The following is a 16,191-nucleotide window of genomic DNA, read 5'->3' as shown; positions in this document are numbered from 1 at the left end:
GAAAGAGTACAGAGTCCAGTTATTAATATATCATATACATTACTTATTAAAAAATGGCACTGAACTTTCAGTCTAGTAAGTACACTGCTTCAGAATCCAAGATCATGCATGAGCTACTGGTTACATTTCTGGACACACTGTGCTTCTTGCCCTCTCCATCTCCCACACAGACCTCGATGAAACGCACGTGGAGAAGCTCACAGGTGCCCTTTCAGACTCTGGGAAGCACAGGAAGTCATAACTCAGGGTCAGGGGTCCCTGGTCTGGACCACGGGGTGTCCAGTAGGTCATGCTGACACAACGTCCTGCTGTAGGAGGGCTTGTGTCAGAGCCTCTGATGCTTAGATGACCTGCGATGTGAACCAGAAGGAACACGACGACTTCTGTTACCCGTAAAAACACGCAGTTGCTTCTACCACATTCAAAATGCCTATTATAGCTGGAAAGTTCTTCAGACATAATCAGACTTGTCCTACTGCTCGCCTGGGGAAAAGCCCATGAGACAATCCAGACCTCCTAACTCCGAATCCTGGGCTCTTATTTTCACTCTTTACTGGTTTCCTGTGAAATTTTCTAATTTACAAAACACGCTTTTGAAGCACACTTGAAAACATTCTCTTCTTGCGTGTAAAAAGCAGCAGCAGATAAATGTGAATAAGATTTACTGAAATGATCTGATCCATGCTTCGAATTTCCTTTTATGTGATTAACTAGAAAACTATCTGTGTCCTCTAAACAATACATGAAGGATAATTAAAAATCAGTTACTACTGGCTGAGCGTGCACAAAGCAGGAGAAGAGCCCCCATCCTTCTGACAAGACTCTGCTTTCTTTTATTTTCTCAGCTATGTCTGCCTCAGCCCACCATGGATACTCCATCAAGCACATGGCCGTCAGATGCCGATGCTGTATATCTTAACAAGCAGCAGTCAGCACAAGGCCCAGAAAGTAGACATCTTCACTGTCCAAAGAATTAGGGAGCAGTCCCATTCTGAATTTGTCTGATTTAACTATAAAGCCAGTGTAAATGTCAGTTAATTCCACTATCAAAAGCACAGAAATGGGGACTTCCCTGGTAGCGCAGTGGTTAAGAATCCGCCTCCCATTGCAGGGGACATGGGCTCGAGCCCTGGTCCAGGAAGATCCCACATGCTGCGGAGCAACTGAGCCCGTGCGCCACAACTCCTGAGCCTGAGCTCTAGAGCCCACATGCTGCAACTACCGAAGCCCGCGTGCCTAGAGGCTGTGCTCTGCAACGAGAGAAGCCACCGCAATGAGAAGCCCGCGCACCACAACGAAGAGTAGCCGCTGCTTGCCGCAACTAGAGAAAGCCCACGTGCAGCAACGAAGACCCAACACAGCCAAAATACAAAACAAAACAAAACAAAAAACCACACACACACAGAAATGTCTGATTCCTGACCATAACTTGTGTGTCTACCTAATGAGAGTAGTGAGGTTCTACCACTTGTCCCCTCTCCCGTCCTGCTACTGTTACTGATGCGGTGAAGGAACAGGACACGGGGATGCAACCATCAGAAGACAGTCTTACCTGAAAGCTCCGTTTCATAGTCTGCTCTCTTTGAATAGCTATCTATCGATCATTAACCTAAGTGCATTTTAACAAAAATTCACAAAACATCCACGGGCCCATATTGTTTTGCTTGGGAGATGTTAGAGTTCTAAACCCATCAGATGAGTTCACCATCTGAACCAAGAGACAGGCACCTGCCGCTCAGGGCTACAGTAGCAAAGCAAGTGCTGTGGCAAGGCCTCATCTAATCCTCACGGCAGCTGTAGTAGGTGGGCACCATTATTACACCCATTTTACAGATGGGGAACCTAGAGACCAGAGAGGTTCCTAGCTGGGTAGACTGGTTCCAGAGTCTGGGCTCTTAACTAATACACTGTCCCCCATCTCAATAATGGGCAGGAAAGCGTGGCTGTGTACCAGCTTTGGGCTTCTCATCGGGATGCTGGCTCTCAACAGTGTGGATGAGAAGGGACTCTGATGAGAGCACAGTTTATGAGACTTCGGGGAAGGGGGTTCTGCTAAAACGCCCATCTGGGATGTTATCCTTAACACAACCTCCTGTTCCGAAGTTGACAGGATCCTAGTGGTACTCACTGCAAAGCTAGGCGGCTTCACTTGTACCTTAACAAGTTTTCTCATTACATTGAAAAAACATTCCTAAAACAGACGAAGACGGAGCAACCTCACCCTTAAAGTAAACAGAAGGCTCTTATTTTCTAGTTTACATCAAGGGCGACTGTAATAAAATCCTTTTAAAAATAAAATAGGGATCAAGTGTATAGAGCAGCACATGGTCAAGAGGTATTGGCTTAAAAAAGTGATTCACCAGTCAGTGGAACATGTTGGTGAGATCTAGGTTTCAAAACATCCCACTGTTGCCAAAAGTACAGACATTTCAAGCGATGTAAAATATTTAGGTTAGTGACACTACACCAACATTAAATGTGTCTTCAATACCACAGAGGAGATCTAGGAGGGACCAGAGGGCCTACTAGTGGCCTTTACACCAAAATGAGAAGCTGGAGTATTTCAAGGACACCTGGGTGTGCTGATATGGCAGGATCCCTAGCTGCGGGCCCTGGAGAGCCAAGGTTTGAGGCCATCAGAGCACCATTAGGTCATCACTGCCACAGGATGACACCTTGCACCAATTTTATAAAAATACATTAATCAAATCACTTAAATAATTTCCATTACAAAATTATTTCCATCAGGCATCATGTTAACCCTAAGAGCTTACAAAAAACCAAATTAGTTTCAACTCACACAGTACATATTGGCATTTCTTGTGCTTACTTTTAAGTGGTAACTGTTGTCAATTTCAACCTCAATTACCTGTCACACTATCCTAAAGGCTGAAAATGTGCAGGTTAGTAACACAATTATAAATGTTCCCTTCTGACAAGCCATCAAATATTTTCCCAACATAATGACAATGCAAAATGGAGCCCTTGAAATGTGTCACATAAGGTGAAACAAAAATCCATATTCCATTACTGGAAAAGTGAAATAAATATACCAAACAGTCTCTCAGAGTTTGTGTTCCAAATGACGATTAACTACATTCAAGACCATTCCTCCGAAGGAAAGGGACAAGTGTGTGCCCTTGAGAGGCCACGGAGAGAGGTACGTGAGAGGTACGTGTGAATATCACTGGACCTCAAAGCCTGGGGACGATCACAATAGCTCCAGTGAAACCCGAACACAGCCCTCGGGCAGTTCTCACTGTGTGCACCGGGCCAGAGATGCCAGCACTGAAGTGGACACCAGGCTTAGCTGTCCTTACAAAATAAACGAGAGGCAATTTCTCAAAGAACACATCCATTCAAGAAACACCACAGACTTTGATCTCTAGGTTAGAATTGCACTCGAAGGATATGATCTGAATCTTACTACGTACTGATGACCGCAGAGGTCACTGTGCAAGAGCTAGGCTAGGACTCTGTGCATTTCACATCAAAGCTGCAGGGGGGGGAGGGGGACTATGTGGGGAGGACATCACCAGAAGTAAGGGGTGCTGGCACGTAAAGCTGGGGTCGTGAAGGCTCTTTAGGAAAGGTATATCAGAAAGGACGGGCGATTCTTGGAAGGTAAAATGACCCGTGTGTAATATAGAAGCTATACATTAAAGCAGCGCTTTTTAAACTGTGAGTTGCAATCCCACTAGGAGTTCACAAGAAGCATTAAAACAAACTAGATATAATGGAATAAAAAATATTAGCGCCTCACATGAAATGTAAGTAGGTACTGTTTCGAGGAATTTGTTTCAATTACATACACAGGTGAGTGCGCGTACTAAGTTGTGATGTCAAATTAATTTCTTTTTGCGTGCCACCATCACGAGTTTAAAAGCCACTTAACTCCAGCAAATAACCATCCAGTGCTACCCATGTCCTAGAAAGCATTAAGGAGCAACTTCCAAGAAAATTATATTGAGAATTTCTCAAGACAAATGGAAGAGAAGTACCAGAGGCATTAGAACATAAGCCACAGACAAAGAATTTAAGAGTAAAGACATGGAATGATTACATCTTCATGTATTACAAATCAAGGTAAATCTCCCAACTCTAAACAGAGAGACAGAAAAATAACCTTTGTTTTGCTGCTAAACCAGTAAATGCTTCTTCCTTGCGAGGCACGCAGCCCACACTCGGGCACCAGCACCGACCAGACAGGGGAAACGGGTTCTATTTTTAGAGTGACTTTGGAAGCATGCGCTCTGAATTATCTAAATAATGAATGGCTTGAGAAACTTTTGCAAAAGCTTTTAGACAAAATGTTATAAATATAGTGACTCTTCAACAGTCTACTGTCTGGAGAGTCACCTGGATGTCAAGATGCACTTAGTTTTAGGTGCTGTCTCATTCCTCAAGAGAGCACGAAGGCGGCTTCACCATCACACACAAAAGGACGGAGGAATATTCTTTTTTCTCCGTCCATACACTCCAGCCTGTCCTCTGACAGCGGAGCTGCTGCGGTTCAGAAGGAGAGCATGCGTTTGGCCTCCACCCACACCACCCGTCGCATAATCCAGCGTCTCACCACCTGGTGCCTCTGGCTTTTCAAGGTGAATTGTTTCAAAACGCAATGTCAAAGTTACCTTAATCAAACAGCCAAGTGGAATTCCACTAAAAGTAAAGAAAAAGGTCCAGTGATGACATCCTCTGAATGCACACGCTCTTACCAAAATCCACGTGGTAAGCGCCAGAACACAAAACCCAAACAAAATTCAGATACGTTTTTTGCAAAACACAAAGAGCTTTCACTCTGCCAGCCTCTCTGCCATTTAGTTTAGAGGTTAGGGCTGAAACCTCCCATTCACTAAAACGGGATAAGGTGTGTCCTGGAGACACCGGCTGTTATTTCTAACAACAAATAAGACCTCCCTGTCAACAAGATGTCAGAGCAAACTCAAAGGACTGTTACAGGCTCTGTAAAATCACGCTGGGTAGGCGGGCGGAACGAAACCATGCTGGCTGGATGTGTGATCATGAAGGCCTCTATTTTAAGGGACACTTTGCTTGAAATACAGAAGACGAAACAGAAGGGGTAGACAGAGCAAAGAACCATCCCGCTGGCAAAGATGATGGTAGCTTGGCAGCAGCCGCCAGGCTTTAACCAGGAGCATAACTAGACCCGTTCAAACTGGGCTGTGAGAAGCCAGCGCTCTTCAGGTTCCAGGGGAGTCCCCACTGCTCCAGGTGTCCTGCTACCACATCGGGGATGAGGTGTGCTTAACGCCCCCTCCTCCCTCCGGGTGGGTGGGGGAAGCTCCAGGGCACAGTCCAGTCCTCTCCCCGCTCCAAATGTAAGCATCTTCCAGGCCAGGGGTCAACTGAGGACCACGGGAATTACAGCCTTCTGCCAAGCCTGATACTCTGAACTTAAGATCCAATAAACTCCGGGAATGCAAACACTGGGAAAGAGATCTGGGAACCAGACGCACAAAATGGGAGCCGCACTGCTGAGGTCACTGGCTCCTTCAGGCAGGGGGGTCACCCATAGGTAGATGATGCTACACTGTGGCCGGCCTGAAAGGCACAGAGACTAGGTGCCCTCACCTCCTAGGGACAGAAGCTAACTGGCCCTGTACTAGATAGAGAGATGTAACATGAGCCACATCTAGAACTTGAACATTTCTAAGTCCCATAAAAAAAATAAACAGGCGAAATTAATTCTAATAATATATTTTAGTTGGCCCAATATATCCAAAATATTCATTTCAACATGTAATCAACATACAGATTATTACTAAAAGTGTCTTACATTCTTATTTTTGTGCTAAGTCTTTGAAATCTGGTGTGTGTTTCTCGCCTACAGCACACCTCGCTTTGGACCACCTGCATTTCAAGCGCTCGATAGCCACAGGTGGTGGATAGCTCTGTACAGACACTGACCATGACTGCCACATCTCAGAGGCATGAATAGAATGCTGCAAGGATACAGTGGGGGAAGTGACTAATTCTGTCCGGGGTCAAGGGCAGGCATGACTTTACGAAGGATGAAATCTTCATGCAGGGTCATTTCTTCTCTGGAGAAGTTTTACAATCAATTTTTCTGCAAGCAATTTCAATGACAGATTAAATGTATAAAGAACAAAAGAAAGTAAAGATACCTCTAGATTCTGTTGTTTATCTGTGAACTCAGCTACCAATAAATAGACTTTAATAATCTGAATGAAATGATTCATGACAGACACGTTTAGTAACCAAAGCAGGGTAAAAGAATGATCGAAGGATGGGGAAAAGGGCACCTAAGGACACCATGGGTTCAGAGTCATTTTTATAGTTTGATTTCATTAACAGGTTTCCTGCTAAAAGCTCTTCCTCATACTTCAAGGCATTTGAAACTAGCAGCCCATCTCCTTGTCTGGCTGGACAGTAGTTTGGGTGTGCGGAATATTGTCCTCAAGCAAAAACAGGTCACATGTAACATAAATGCAGTATGGTATCATTCTTGGAATTTTAATGAGTGACGACTCCGAGCTACAAGTGGTACTAGAGCTACAAGAGGACGCTGACTGACTCTTCAGAGGAGCTTTGGCAACCCAGGTAGGTCCTGATAAGTCTTTTTCTGCAATGGCTGTGTTTTGGCTGAAACCACATCTCTGGCCAATGGACTCTATCAAAGTTTGCTGGGGGGAGAGCTCCATCCAGCCATACTCTGGTAAGAACTTCAAGACCGCAAAGAATAATAAGCTTACGTGCAGCTCGCCAATCATGTATCAGAAACCTGTTATTAGCAGGTTATGAAACTTGCCCAGGGTCACTGAGTTAGTAAATAGCAGCCAGAATGTGAACCCAGGCAGGCTGGCTCCAGGGTCCATGCTGTCACCACCACAGAGTAACTTCACACTCCATGGACTTAAAAACAAACATTAACAGCCTCCCCCTACCCCCAGAAGACTCTAGTTTGATGTGCTGCAGCCCCCAACTCCACATGCCCTCAGGTGACACTTGCCAGATACAGTTCTTGCAATCTGTAAACTGCCATGGAACATAATCTCAGCACTGTCTGTCCTGTCCATATTCTTACATGTGTCCTTCTTTCCTTGCCTGTATATTAATACAAAAATGAAATGAGTGAAGTATATGTTTGAAAGAGAAATGAAATGGAGCTAAATGCTTCTTATTCTTTGATTAATCCCCTCCCCCTGCCCCAATATCTTTTAAAGCTGAGCTCTTCAAACTGCAGCAGGCAGACCCCGGAGGATAAACAAAGACTTTCCAGGGAACTTGGGCATGGGAAGTTTTAAAGAAATCATTTCCTAGACCCTTCCATAGGTCCTCTTCCCTAAACTCGATCTGCCTGAGAACAGAGTCTGTCTTCTGCTCCCTCGCCTTTCCTAAATCACAACCCCCTTTCTCCCGCTTTCCAGAGAAAGGCGGTGCAGTTTTCTGGGTACGGTTTGAAAAGGCACAGCTCCCGAGCTGAGGGGACATGAGACAGACTCTTACTTCCCCTGGACGACAGGCTCATGGAATGACAATGTCTTGCATATTTACCATCCATCCAACTAATTTTCTTGTTTATTTGATTTAAAAAATGAAGTCAGATTTTTAAATGACAGGAAATAAGCCTGATATGGCTGACTTGTTTTTAGCAATAAGGACTGATTTGGTTAATTCAATTTTATGGCAGATATTTTCCATAAAACGAGCTGTATCTGCGATCACAAGATAAAAAAGAACCAAAATACTGGATATGTTATGAAATATATTTAAAGCACACACAAAATACTCAATACATTAAAAATTACATCTTTTGCAACTATTGGACTAATAACTTATCAAGTTACTGATAAATTATAGATGTCATCTTAAAAAAATGTGTGAGAAATTGTTCTTCAAAATTCTTTATAAGGTTTACTGAGCAAAGACGTTTGGAGACCAGAGTTTAAAGCATACAATCGATCATCAAGTCAGGTCATTAACCGGGTTGTTATTAAAAAGTTTCCCTCAAAACTCATTAAGTATTTAAAGCTTCCTCCTCCAGGGGACAGGGCTGCAGCCATGAAAAGGAAAGGCTTCTCCTTTCCACATACTACGCTGGTGAGAAAAACAGCCTGGAGAGGAAACCTTCAAAGCTTTGTGAAAAATTAAGCAAATGATTACATGCACCTTCAGATTACACCATTTAAAATAAGGAATTTGAAGGACGAAGAGGAATGTCAGTTTCAGATTCCAGCAGGTGCAGATTTAAGAGCAGCAGCGTGTGGGTACTCTTCCACTCTGGCACCTACAAAGGATACCCTGGGAAACAACGGCCCGACACCTCCTCCTTATCGGCTCTTTAGGACAGATAAACATCCACGGGTACCTGAGTGCAGTTCTTCCGAACAGAAGCAGCAGGACTCAAGTGTGGAGGTAACCAGGGGCTCCTGGCCTGGCTGGATGTTACGATCTCCTGGGAAGCTCTCAAAGCGCTGCTATACCCAGGCCTCACCTGAAACAATTAAATTTCTGGTAGAGGGGCCCAGACCCAGGTGTGTTTTAGAAGCTCTCCAGCTCATGCTTATCTGAGGCCCGGGTTGACAACCAGTGAGTAAACCTCTCGGTTTTCCTTCTCCACGAAAGAGCAACTGTGACTACCTGTTAAACTGGCAGAATTATACTGATTAGCAAACTAATATTAAATCGCAGCCTCTAAGGGTATAAAATAGTTCGTGTTCCCTGCGTCCCAACCCCAGAGCTCCCCTCCTTTGTGCCTCTACTGTCCTCCCAGAGGAGAACTAGCTGGACCCATTTACACGTGTTGGTAAAAATAACTGCCTGGGCCCGGAATGTGGATGAGATGGGGGAGGGGGATGATTTTTGGCCACCCCTGTTTGGAACCCTAGCCCTCTGGCCTGATAGGGCTGGGATATTAATAGGAATGAGACTCACAGGTGCACAGACAAAGCACAGAGATTTCACTGGTCATGGCCAAGGGCTATCTGCTTGCCATTCTAATACCAGGGCTAAAAAGACAAATCCCATTTCAAAATAGAATCAGAGAATGTGGTCTTTAGGAGGGACCTCAAAAGTCATTCAGTGCAAAATATCTGAGACTCCTCTCTCTGTCCATCCTTCAAGCGGGTGCTCACCCCGCCTAGTTTTAAGCACCATCAGTGACGGGGAGCTCACTACCTACTGGGTCGGGAGAAAGGGTATATAGGCTTTGGACGCATATATGCCTAGTTTAAAAGTTCCGTGTCTGTCTAGAAACAGCTGAATAGCCAGAAGCAAGTTTCTTAATCACCACCAAAGGTTGATCATCTCATCTGTAAAACGGGGATAGAAACAACTTTATTTTGCACAGTCACTGGGTATTAAATGCGACAATTGGATTCAATAAGCATAATTCCTAACCCAGGGCTTTTTACCCTCAGCACCACTGGCATTTGGGGCTAGATAATACTTTGTTGCAGGGGACTGTCTATGCTACGCATTACAGGGTTTTAGAAACATCCGGCTTTTATCCACAACATGCAAAAGCAACCCCTGCCCCTCAGTTATGATAACCAAAAATAGCTCCAAATACTGTCAAATGTCTTGGAGTGGGGGTTGGGGATGGGACGAAACTGCCCCCAGTTCAGAACCGCTGTCCTAATCCACTTCCCTCCCTGTACTCCGTAAGGCATTCATGGCATCTTTGGGCAATTCTGTAACAGTGTTCTCGTGATCTGGTGTTCGTTTTTCTTTAACTCCCACCCCCCGAAGCACCAGGGAAGAAGGAAGCGTAAGTTAAGTTTCTGGACCTCGAAAGTGGCAAAGCTGAGACCTGAACAAGAGTCCCCCTGACTGCAGCACTTATATTTGTTTCTACAATACCACATTCTCTTAGAGGCTAGCTAATGCCTCACAGGGGGATGTGACTGGCTTAATCGCTCATTTGAAGAAAGTTCCGTCCTTACCAGTTCTAGCTGGTTTCCCTCTCCCCCTCCCCCCACCCCGCGAGCAAAGCTTCATGCACTGGACTATTTCCTAATTAATGGGTAAAACAGCGAGTGGGACAGAGTTCACTAGATAGCTGCCAGGAAAATCCCTGAGAAGCTGAGACTGGTGGCTGAGCTCCTTCTCTGAGTGAGCTGTGTTTAAGATCAACAGCAAGAGCTGTGCAGTTAATCAGGAAGGAACTGAAGCTCTGGGCCAGAAACGTTTCCAGAACAAGGAACCGTGTTGTAAAGAGCTATAACTGAAAGCATACAGTTGGGCTGGCGTCCAAGCCAGGAAGGCCCAGGAACATGGGAGAGAGAGAATATGTGCATACTTTAGATAAAAATCACAGGGGAGAAAAATGCCCCCAATACTCCCTTCCATGTCACGTCAAAAGTCTTGAACAATCAAACCAATGAAGACGGAAGTTAGCATCACGGGCACCAAACCTTAAGTCTTCAACTTAAGGTCTCAAAACACAAGGCAAACCTGGGAGAAGAAAGCTGTGACTTTTTCTGAGAATCACGGGGCACTAACACTCAAATGCCCACATGCGGTGCAAGAAGCGGTCGAATATCCATGTCATTTGTAAACTCCACTAGCACTGGAACCAGGATGAGGCTAGCGAGGCCCCGAGAGCAGGGTTGCTCGTGCTGATTTAAGTGCTTACTTAAATGCTGAACCCCAGATGCCTCTCTTGCTCCCCCTGAGTCCTTGCCCTGAAACCCACCTTTGTTGCAATGTATGCCCTGAACCAATGACTCAAAGGAAGGGGAGGTACTGCCTTTGAGAAGCACACGGCCTAGATGCACGGGTTCTAAATTACAGGCGTGGACATGAAGTGCGCCAGGGAAAAGAATCCCAGAGGCTGGCCCCTTGGGTGCTAGTTCTGGCTCAGGAACTAACTAGCTGCATGACCTTGGGCACTAAGCCTTCCCTGCACTAGGTTCCTCACCTGGAAAATGGGGCAATGACCACCTGTACTTCCTGTTTCATAAACCATCACACACCTCAAACGTCAGTGTGTGTGGAAGACTTGTGCAAGCTACTATGGAATGTGATTAAGCTGCCCTATTAATGAATACTTTGAGAGTTGAGAAATGGGAGGAGTTGGGGAGGATCCCCGCCAATAACCAGCCAACTGTAAAGCACACGGCTATTTTTAGAAACTTGATGGTTCAATCAGTCTGGTCTTCAATCAGAAAACTTCTTGTACTGCCAAGAGCTCAGCACAGACAGTCTGAGAAACCCTGTTCCATCCTGAGGGCAAACCACATGCAAGAGCTTTAAAAATGAAATGAACTGTTGTAAACTTAATTATCCCTTAAAAAATAAATACCTGAAAATGAAATGTAATGTCAAGGACCAAAGGAAGACTAAATAAGCATAAAAAGGTTAGTCTAAGCTTCGAAACGACTTCTTTCTTTCTTTTAAAGATGATCTGCAGTGAGGCTATTCAACAACTTTTAAGAAGTTACACAAAAGAATCCACTTACATATATGTTGCTTGTTCGGAACATTAAAGCTATAATCCTGAAGAAAACTGTATCATAAACAGTGATCCCGAGGCTAGACTACAAAGGCTCAGGACATCTATGAAGTAATTGGAGCTTGAAGGAACACTCACCTGGCGGCTTCAATTACCCTCTACCTCCACCCTGAGCTTCTCAGCTAACATCCCTCACTAGCTGGGGGAACATGGGGCCAGGACGAGCCCCTATCGACATCATCCCACTGTCACCCCTCCAACTGCACACTGGTGGGCACTTCGTAAGCCACCTGCAGGGAATGGCAGGGCATGGGGGCAATGACTCTGACAGCAGAGGTGAGTCACCTCCGGAGCTGGGTTTGGGGCCAGGGCAACGTTCTAGGTCATCCTAAATGTTAATGAGAACTCTGCATTACCCTCCATCATATTTCCATGGCTTATTTTAATAAGAGTAAAAATTTCCCTACTAAAATCTTTAAGTAAAACTAAGGTCATTACTTTACCTTGGGATGTGCAGGTACCAGCTTGAAAAAGCACAGGCTGCACCAGTGACTGCAGGGACCCAGGCAGAACTGGGGAGCGGTGCTCTCTCTCTGACCTTGAGCGAGCTCCTTAGCTAACTGGAGTTGTGAAAACAGTACGTGCAAAACTAGCACCAGACACTGATAAAGGAGATGCCTGACAAGTAAATTAAATCGTTGTTATTCTACAGTATTCCTTTCCCAGAAAGAAAACCAGGAAGAGTCACAAATTGGAGACTGCCTTTATGAGCTGGTCTATGTGTTCATAGCCATAAACTGTACAGAGGTCTATACAAAAAAGGCACATAGAAATATAATTACATTCCCATGTAATTCTTAACCTTCTCATTGATCAGAGCATCCAACTGCATCAAAATTAAACTTCTAGTGACCACCTTCCTGGGCCAAGCATTAATTACTGGAACACTGAAGTGGGTGTCAATCTACAGCAATGGCCCCAGAAATTTGAACGCTCTCAGGTAAACAGATGTAAGATATAAACACTTAAATGAGCTTTAAACTGTCATTCTTTTTTATTTTTTAAATTAATTAATTAATTATTGGCTGCTTTGGGTCTTCGTTGCTGTACGCGGGCTTTCTCTAGTTGCGGCGAGCGGGGGCTACTCTTTGTTGCGGTGCGTGGGCTTCTCATTGCGGTGGCTTCTCTTGTTGTGGAGCACGGGCTCTAGGCGCGCGGGCTTCAGCAGCTGTGGCACGTGGGCTCAGCAGTTGTGGCTCACGGGTTCTAGAGCGCAGGCTCAGTAGTTGTGGCACACGGGCTTAGTTGCTCCGCGGCATGTGGGATCTTCCCAGATCAGGGCTCGAACCCGTGTCCCCTGCATTGGCAGGTGGATTCTTAACCACTGCGCCACCAGGGGATTCCCCAAATTGTCATTCTTTCATCTATTTTCTTATTTGAGTTTTTCTCCATACGTCAAAGGAAAAAGTATTGAAGGAGTTACCTGGGGCCCTAACTCATCACGGATCTAAGGAGAATTCTTAGATTTCTATGCCTTATTATCTCCATTATAAACTACAGTAATTCTAAGGCTCTTTATGTGTGTACAAGTCCCAGAACTTAACAAGAGAAACTTACTGTATCAGTCTGTCTTGCCCTTAGTGACAATTTTTGGATAAAATATTAACTTGAAAGTTTCTACAGTAATCTGTAAATCAAGCAATATGCACCTACTTTCAATTTAGAAACTGACAGAAAAACCTAGAACAGTAGAGAGAGTGGCACATAGCACAAGCCTTGCCCACTGGAACCTCACACTGCATCATGGTGGAGCCCCTCCCACCCAGCAGAGCCCAAAATACACTGGAATTCAATCGTGTTTATTACACTGAGTGGAGCAGGGGCTGTTTTGACTACCATGTCCAAAGAAACTACAAGCATGACTTCCACAGACTGAATTCCTTTCTTCTCCTTCTGGCATGACTCTGAGGACCAGACATCTGTGCACGGCAGCACTGAGAGAGGGTGGCAGTGGCTCTGTCTCTGACTTTCACTCTACTCCCAGCCCTGCATCTTATTTTGATGGTGACTTGATGCAGTTACTTAATCTCTCTAAGCCTCAGTTTCCTCATCTGCAAAGTGGGGTTGATAATAGCAACACTGAGATGTGGTGTGCGAACCAGCAGTAACTTTCATATGGAAAGAACCCAGAGAGTGTTACCTGCCTGCATCAGGACCAATAGACGGAAGGGAGTATTAAACCTGAAAATATTTTTTCAGGTACAAAGCGCAGCAAAAACTTCTTCTAAGCTGGGGGTAGTAACCCTCCTGAATGTGCGCATGACACAATTCCTTTGAAGATGTAAACCAACAACAACAATTAGCACATATGGGACACTCACTCTGTGCCCAGCACATTCTAAGTGCTTCACGTAACTCACCTCCCTCAATCCTCCTGACAAGCACATTACGGACACGCAGACTAAAGCATGGAAAGGCTAAGTAATCTGTCCAACGTCAGACAGCTGGTAAGTAGCTCAGCCCAGATCTGAACTCTCACCCAAGACGTACAGTCTCTGAAGAGTCACGCAGGCTTAGCTGCCTATATTCACAGTATAATCCCCAATTCTTATGTCCTTTGTTTTTTTGCTGGATAAAAAAGTCTTACCCAGGCGCTAGCTCATCCTTGCCTGTTCCTTCAGGAGCTCGTGGGACATGTGGCAGATTAAGGGACCACTTAATTACATTTTGAGAATAAATTACAAAGTTGAGCCTTACTTTGGATGCCATTCTGAGAAAAACTGAGAAGTGTTACAACTATGACTCTTAAAATCATATAAACGCCAGAGAGCCTTTTCTAAGCTCTCCACCACCCTTATCCCAATTCATCTCCAAGAGGGGCCGGTGGAGGTGAGGAGACTGCTTTTCTAAGCAATGTATTTATGAAATACGTATAACCTAATTATAACTGTTTCAGACCCTGTCTGTAAAAGCTGTCCACGTTTTCTCTACCCACCCAGAGAAAACAATCTCGGGTGTTTCAAAGCCACAGTAATGGAGACTAGCTTTACAGTTAAATTTTCAAAAAGAAAACAAAATATATCCAATTTATACAAAGGCACTGGAAAATGTTTTTGATTCACTAGTACATATTGCGCTCTTCTTTTTAGGCATCAATGTGTCAAAAAAAAAATCTTGGTATCTTGCAGTCAAGAAATCTAACAGCTTTTCATATCAGTCTATGCCTCTCTCCCTGCAAAGGGGACAAAAAAATGGGAACTGAACAAAGGCACTGATGTGGCACCTTCCCCAGTCGCTTATCATGCAGGGTGCACATGCTGTGTGAACAATCAGCATCTCTGTGTGGGAGGAATCTTTTTATTCTGAAAATTCAGGTAAGAACATTAATAAAATAGAATGATCAACTCCAGAATGACTTTGTTCAAAACAGACCAAACGTGCCCAGCCACATGCTTTCTCCAACCTGATCACGCACAGAGGGGGGTGCATGTGCGCACACACACATTTTAGAAGCAAAAGTACATGCACACCTTCCAGAGACTTGATTAAAGATAATGTTTAGAAGACAACTGTCATGGCTATCCAATCTGCAGTCACGGTACGAATCACTCTTAGACACAGGCTGCAACGGAACCATTTATTTATTTAATTTTGATTTTTACTGGAAGGAACACGCTACATTGCAATTCAAGAAGCCCAGGGAACAAAAATACGGGGAGACGTTGTCATATAAAATGTAATTTAGGGACTTCCCTGGCGGTCCAGTGGTTAAGACTTCACCTTCCAATGCAGGGAGTGCCAGTTCGATCCCTGGTCAGGGAGCTAAGATCCCACATGCTTTGCAGCCAAAAAAACCAAACACATAAACAACAGAAGCAATAATGTAACAAATTCAATAAAGACTTTAAAATGGTCCACATCAAAAAAAAAATCTTAAAAAAAAAAAAGTAATTTAGAAGCCTGGTTGACATCCAAGGTGAAATGGTATCCCAAGAAATGTTCCATTTGTCATCATGTGCCTGTTGGAAGGGACCAGGTGGGGCAGTGTTTGATTACTTAGGGCAGTGTGCTAATCAGAACCAGTAAACTCACCCAGTCCACAGACATTTTTTGAAAAGGAAAAAAGGGGAGAGAGATGGAAAAGACAGACTTTAAGGACATGTTTTAAGCACTTTATATGCATTATCTCATTTAATCATCCTAATAACCCTGAGGGAGGTAACATCATTAGCCCCGTTTTGAAGATGCGAGACCTGTGCTTTAGAAAAGTTCAGTGACCTGCTCATACCATCCGGTCCACTAAGCAGGGCCAGGATCCAGGTAGTGATGGACCCAGGATTCAAACTTGGGCTTGGCTCATCTCTCCATGTTTTGTCTCTGTGGATCTAGTTAAGATAACCAGGGTCCCAGAGATAAACTCAACAGCAGATAGCCCTGGACTCTTATCAAAATCATGAATTACAACTCAGAGACATGCAGGTTCTCTTAAAACATATATACAGAAAAGATAATCACTTTTCTTTTTAAAGGGATATTATCATAGTTTTCACCAAGATATGTGACATTCATGTAGACAGACTGAGCTAGGGCAAATTCCAATTACCCCAAATGACAGAACATGATACTGTTAACAGATTGATTCTACTGTAACTTTAAGTTTCCTAGATTTTATTCTTCTGTATCACTGATTTACAGAAGTGATTCTATTTGTGTTTGCTAGCACAGAGGCATTACCTTCAAGAATCTGAACC

The 16,191-nt window shown here is 44.3% G+C and overlaps 1 protein-coding gene across 3 annotated transcripts in view; it reads right to left on the bottom strand.

The window, feature by feature from the left end:
- Positions 1–16,191, bottom strand: part of NEDD4L (NEDD4 like E3 ubiquitin protein ligase) — a 231,842-nt gene that overhangs the window by 83,511 nt on the left and 132,140 nt on the right. The window lies entirely within an intron of this gene.

Source organism: Lipotes vexillifer, unplaced genomic scaffold (genome assembly GCF_000442215.2).
Source record: "Lipotes vexillifer unplaced genomic scaffold, Lipotes_vexillifer_v1.1 scaffold79, whole genome shotgun sequence".
In the NCBI taxonomy this organism is placed as follows: Eukaryota; Metazoa; Chordata; class Mammalia; order Artiodactyla; family Lipotidae; genus Lipotes; species Lipotes vexillifer.
The sequence above is the reverse complement of the archived record's forward strand: the minus strand, read 5'-3'. Positions and strand labels throughout refer to the sequence as shown.